The following is a 6,000-nucleotide window of genomic DNA, read 5'->3' as shown; positions in this document are numbered from 1 at the left end:
TCTATTGGGCAAAGGTTAGCTTTTGAACCTCAAAAATGCTTAGAATGAAGATTGAGTTAAACTTTTTGAATATTTTACTTGCCTATAAATAGACAGGTTAACTTTGAGAAAGCTGGGTTAATGACAATGATTATTTTGATGGCAAGAAAATATATAATGATAAGATGGATGAATAAACGAGGCCCAAGCGTGCAGCATTTACAGCCAGCACTTTTAAATCAATTGACTACGGATGTATTATACGATAGAGAAACAAGACTTAATGAGTTTTTAAAAAAAAAAAAACAGAATTTATGCTTACCTGATAAATTACTTTCTCCAACGGTGTGTCCGGTCCACGGCGTCATCCTTACTTGTGGGATATTCTCTTCCCCAACAGGAAATGGCAAAGAGTCACATGATCCCTCCTAGGCTCCGCCCACCCCAGTCATTCGACTGACGGACAGGAGGAAATATATATAGGAGAAACCATATGATACCGTGGTGACTGTAGTTAGAGAAAATAATTCATCAGACCTGATTAAAAAACCAGGGCGGGCCGTGGACCGGACACACCGTTGGAGAAAGTAATTTATCAGGTAAGCATAAATTCTGTTTTCTCCAACATTGGTGTGTCCGGTCCACGGCGTCATCCTTACTTGTGGGAACCAATACCAAAGCTTTAGGACACGGATGAAGGGAGGGAGCAAATCAGGTCACCTAAATGGAAGGCACCACGGCTTGCAAAACCTTTCTCCCAAAAATAGCCTCCGAAGAAGCAAAAGTATCAAATTTGTAAAATTTGGCAAAAGTGTGCAGTGAAGACCAAGTCGCTGCCTTACATATCTGGTCAGCAGAAGCCTCGTTCTTGAAGGCCCATGTGGAAGCCACAGCCCTAGTGGAGTGAGCTGTGATTCTTTCAGGAGGCTGCCGTCCGGCAGTCTCATAAGCCAATCGGATAATGCTTTTAAGCCAAAAGGAAAGAGAGGTAGAAGTCGCTTTTTGACCTCTCCTTTTACCAGAATAAACAACAAACAAGGAAGATGTTTGTCTGAAATCTTTAGTAGCCTCTAAATAGAATTTTAGAGCACGGACTACGTCCAAATTGTGTAACAAACGTTCCTTCTTTGAAACTGGATTCGGACACAAAGAAGGTACAACTATCTCCTGGTTAATATTTTTGTTGGAAACAACTTTCGGAAGAAAACCAGGCTTAGTACGCAAAACCACCTTATCTGCATGTGAAAAAGTATGAAGGAATTGTTCAAAATTCACCAAAATTTCACCACAGTGTCTTAAGCATTAAAAGTATTGCACACCCAAATTTCAGAGCTTTAACCCTTAAATTAACGGAACCGGAGCCGTTTTTACATTTAACCCCTATACAGTCCCAGCTATATGCTTTGCTGAGACCCAACCAAGCCCAGAGGGGAATACGATACCAAATGACGCCTTCTATAAGCTTTTTCAGTGATTCTTAGCTCCTGACACATGCATCTGCATGCCTTGCTCTCCAAAAACAACTGCACATTAATGGCGCGAAAATGAGGCTCTGTCTATAACTAGAAAGGCCCCCATCTGAAAAAGGTGTCCAACACAGTGCCTGCCGTTTTTCTAAACGTTCCCCAAGATTATAATACCAATAATTAGTTAGAATCTGCATAATACGCCTAGTAAAGCAATCGTTTTAGCCCAGAAAAATGTCTACCAGTTTTTAAGCCCTTTTTGAAGCCCTTTATTCTTTTATGTTTAACTAAGAAAATGGCTTACCGGTCCCCATGAGGGGAAATGACAGCCTTCCATGGTCTTGTTAGAAATATGGCTAGTCATACCTTAAGCAGAAAAGTCTGCTAACTGTTTCCCCCAACTGAAGTTACTTCATCTCAACAGTCCTGTGTGGAAACAGCAATCGATTTTAGTTACTGTCTGCTAAAATCATCTTCCTCTTACAAACAGAAATCTTCATCCTTTTCTGTTTCAGAGTAAATAGTACATACCAGCACTATTTTAAAATAACAAACACTTGATAGAAGAATAAAACTACATTTAAACACCAAAAAACTCTTAACCATCTCCGTGGAGATGTTGCCTGTGCAACGGCAAAGAGAATGACTGGGGTGGGCGGAGCCTAGGAGGGATCATGTGACCAGCTTTGCTGGGACTCTTTGCCATTTCCTGTTGGGGAAGAGAATATCCCACAAGTAAGGATGACGCCGTGGACCGGACACACCAATGTTGGAGAAATGGGGTTATTTTATTAAGACAGAGTTGAATATAAGAGGACAGATGCTGGCGCCCTTGTCCCAATATATAAACACAGACTTAGTATAAGTATCTCCAACCTTTCTATAGGGCAAAATGTATGGTAAATAGTAGGGAGTAATGCAATAGATATTACAAATCTAGAATATAAAATTAAACAACACGCTGTTTAGGTAAAAAATATTGTCTTAATTGACACCTTTCTAGTAAATTTTTCGTATTTTTTAAACCTCAATGTTCTCAGTATCCTGGGATTAGCAAAAATTAATAAATTTTTAAAGAACTGTAAATTTCTAATTGTCATCCTCAATCTTTACCACCGTCTCTTCCCTGGATACATCTAATATTATGGGCTTGGTTAAACTGACCAGAGCTTAATGAAGATTGATAAAATTGGGGTGAGAAAGATAACCTTAAGCTATATTTATTTTGAATTTGGCTTGGGGATAGATAAATAAATTTATCAGGTAAGCATACATTTTGTTATTTCTTGACACGGATCATCAATTACTGTTAAGAATATCATTCCTGGCCAGCAGGAGGCAAAGAGCACCACAGCAAAGCTGTTAAGTATCACTTCCCTTCCCACAATCCCCAGCCATTCGACCAAAGGAAAAGGAGAGAAAGGAAATAAGGTGCAGACGTGCCTGAGGTTTATATATAAATTTAAAAAAAAAAAAAAATGATCTCAAAAACAGGGAGGGCCGTGGACTCACCGTTTCAATTTTTTTTTTATCAGGTAAGCATAAATTTTGTTTACTTTCGAATGACATGGTGTGTCCACGGATCATTAATTACTGTTGAGAATCAATACAAGCTAGGAGGACACAGATGATAAGGGAGGGCAACACAGGTAACCTAAACAGAAGGCACCACTGCTGGCAAAACCTCTCTCCAAAAGAAAAAAAACTCAGTCGAGGCAAAAGTATACAGCTTTGAAAAATTCGGGGGGGGGGAAGCAGAGAAGACCAAGTTGCAGTCTTGCAAATTTTTCCACAAAAAGCTTCAAGCTTGGAAACACAAGAAAAGGCGACAGCCCTAGAGGAAAGAGCTGTAATTCCTTCAGGAGACCGCTGATCTCCAGTAAAAACTTCACAACCAGAAAGAAGAGAAGTATTCAAAACTTTATGACCTTTACGTTTCCCGGAGAAACACACAACAAACAGGGCAGAGGACTAGGGAAAATCCCTAGACACTAGAATAAAAGTGAACGCACAACATCCAAGTCGAGCAACAAAACGTTCATGAGGACTAGGACACAGAGGGAAACAACAATTTCCTGAAGCATATTTATGTCCGAAACTATAGGAAGGAAATCTAACTAGAACGAAGAACCGCCGCATCAGCATTATAGAAGAGATAAGGCGAACCACACTGCAAAGCTGAGAGTTCCAACACTCTCCGAGCAGAAAAGAAAGTAAAAATAAAATAAAAACTTCCAAGTTAACATCTATGGAATGCAATGGTTCCAAACTGAACCTGCTGCAAAAAAAAACTTATACAACAAAGTTCAGCCTCCACAGAGGAGCAACAGACATAAATCCAGGCCTGATTCTGAGCAGGGCCTTACCAAAGCTTGCACATCTAACACATCTGCTAGACGCTCAAATAGCCAATGGGGAAAAAAAAAACTAAATCTGATCCTTCAGGCTACTGAATGGCCAACCCTGCTACAGAACTTCCTGGAGAAAAGACAAAAAAGTAGACGTCCTGACCCTACTTCAAGAGTAACCCTTGGATCCACACCAATAAGATATTAACGCCATATCTTATGGCAATCAATCTAGTAACTGGTATATGAGCCTGAAACATGGTCTCAAGGAAAAACAACACACAGACAAAACTAAGCATTCAATCTCCAAGTAGTCAGATTCAGAGAAACAAGACTTGGAAGGAACCCTGAAAAGAAGGTTCCTCCTCATAGGCCGTCTCCAAGGTGGGAAGAGACAACATTTCCACTAGGTCTGCATACCAGATCCTGCGAAGTCACGCAGAGGATATTAGAATCCCCGATGCTCTCTCCAGTTTGATACGAGCAACGACTTGTGGAAGAAAAGCAAACTGAGGAATAGGCATGCAATACTGAAAACCTCAGAAAACTATGAGGGCAGACTGCAGAGATCATGAAGCTAGCCGGTCTGCCAAAAAACTCCAGAATGACACTCTAAAAAAACCCCATATGAGGATTTACCTAGAGAACCCCTGCGGATGGAGAGCCCACTCCGCAAGATGAAATATCCGTCTTGAAAAGTGGATGACAGACAGCAAATATGAGCTTTCGCCCCTGAGCGATCCAAGTCCCCTCCTACAAAGATAAGGAACCTAGAGTTCCTCCCCCTGGAGGTTGGCGGAAACTATTGAGATGTTTTCGCCGAAACCAAGCTAACGATGACTGAGGTCAAGCCATCAGAGCATTGAAAATCGCTCTAAAAACCCTGCACCTTAAACAAGACCCAGACTGCTTCCCAGTCAAGTAGTTCGGTGTCAGAGTATACACCCCCCAGCAATGACTCCAGAAGCACTCGGCCTGAGACAGATACTCCTGAAAGGCCACTACGGAAGAGAGTCTCTTGTCGACTGATCTAGAGCTATCCTCTGAGACAGATCCGAAAGCTTTCCATTATATGGAACAGTCAAAGAATGATGTCCATGGGATCATCCAACCAACTCCCTCCGTACATCGGGTCACTAAAAAGTGAAAGAAAAATTAACTGTAGCTAGATCCAAACTCCCAACCTCCTGGTTGTTAGATGGCAAAAGCTATATACACCGGGCCACTAGAGCTTGCTGTAGGCCAGACAGTAGACTACAGATAGAGAAAATGAAATAATACAATTAATTCCCCATTTTATGGGAAAGGTGATTGGACAAGATCTACTGAGAGAATTTCCTCGAAAGAACCAAATAATGTCCAGAAAGCACCCTTGCAGTACCCCAAGACTAAAAAGTCTTTGAAAGTAGACTCCCGAATCATGGAAACAATAAGGACACATCCTTAGGTCTATGTTAGTTATGAACAGGCCCTCTAGAAGCAAAGGAAAATGGGTACTACTTTAAAGTCAAAACCTGATAAACTTGAGGTAAATACCTAGATCCTGAGCCCATAATGTGACAGGAACCCAGAGACAGAACTTTTTTTCACTTTCTGCGATGAGATTTTTTTAGTGAAAATTTTTCTGCAGGTCATTTTTAAATAAAATAAAATTGTAAATTTGTCAGTTACACTAAATCACCAGATCAATTGCAATGTGTTGGTTAACTGGAGAATAAAGCAATATTTAAAGTTGTCTAATCTAGTGCAGTAGTTGAAAATTGCATTGCAAATTAGCTGCAGACAAAAAAAAAGTAATTGTAAAATGTCTCTTGAATTAATTTGTTTTCTTTTCTCTTAGTCCAACATAGAAATGTAGTAATAAAAAAAGGTGCATTGCTCATATAAACATCTTACATTCAGAGAAAAACAGCTTTGCAGACTGTGAAAAGCTAGGGAACGAGCCAGAGAACAATCAATGCCCTGCTGCTTTGTAGCACTTCTGCATATTTGACTGTTGTCTTCAAACAGCACTTTGCTCTGGATGCACTGTGTTAAGGAAAACTTATACAATGCAGCCTGAGAACAGCTCTGTTTAAAAAGAACAGCCTAATGTGGAGTAGCATTGAAAAGTTAAAGTGCTAACAGTTCCTGTTCTTTCTGCAGACATGCTGCATTTTCTGCGATGACATCTCAGATCACTCTATGTTCTGCCTTGGGGGACAGGA

This window comes from Bombina bombina, chromosome 5 (genome assembly GCF_027579735.1).
Source record: "Bombina bombina isolate aBomBom1 chromosome 5, aBomBom1.pri, whole genome shotgun sequence".
Classification (NCBI taxonomy): Eukaryota; Metazoa; Chordata; class Amphibia; order Anura; family Bombinatoridae; genus Bombina; species Bombina bombina.
This window is presented reverse-complemented; position numbering follows the sequence as displayed.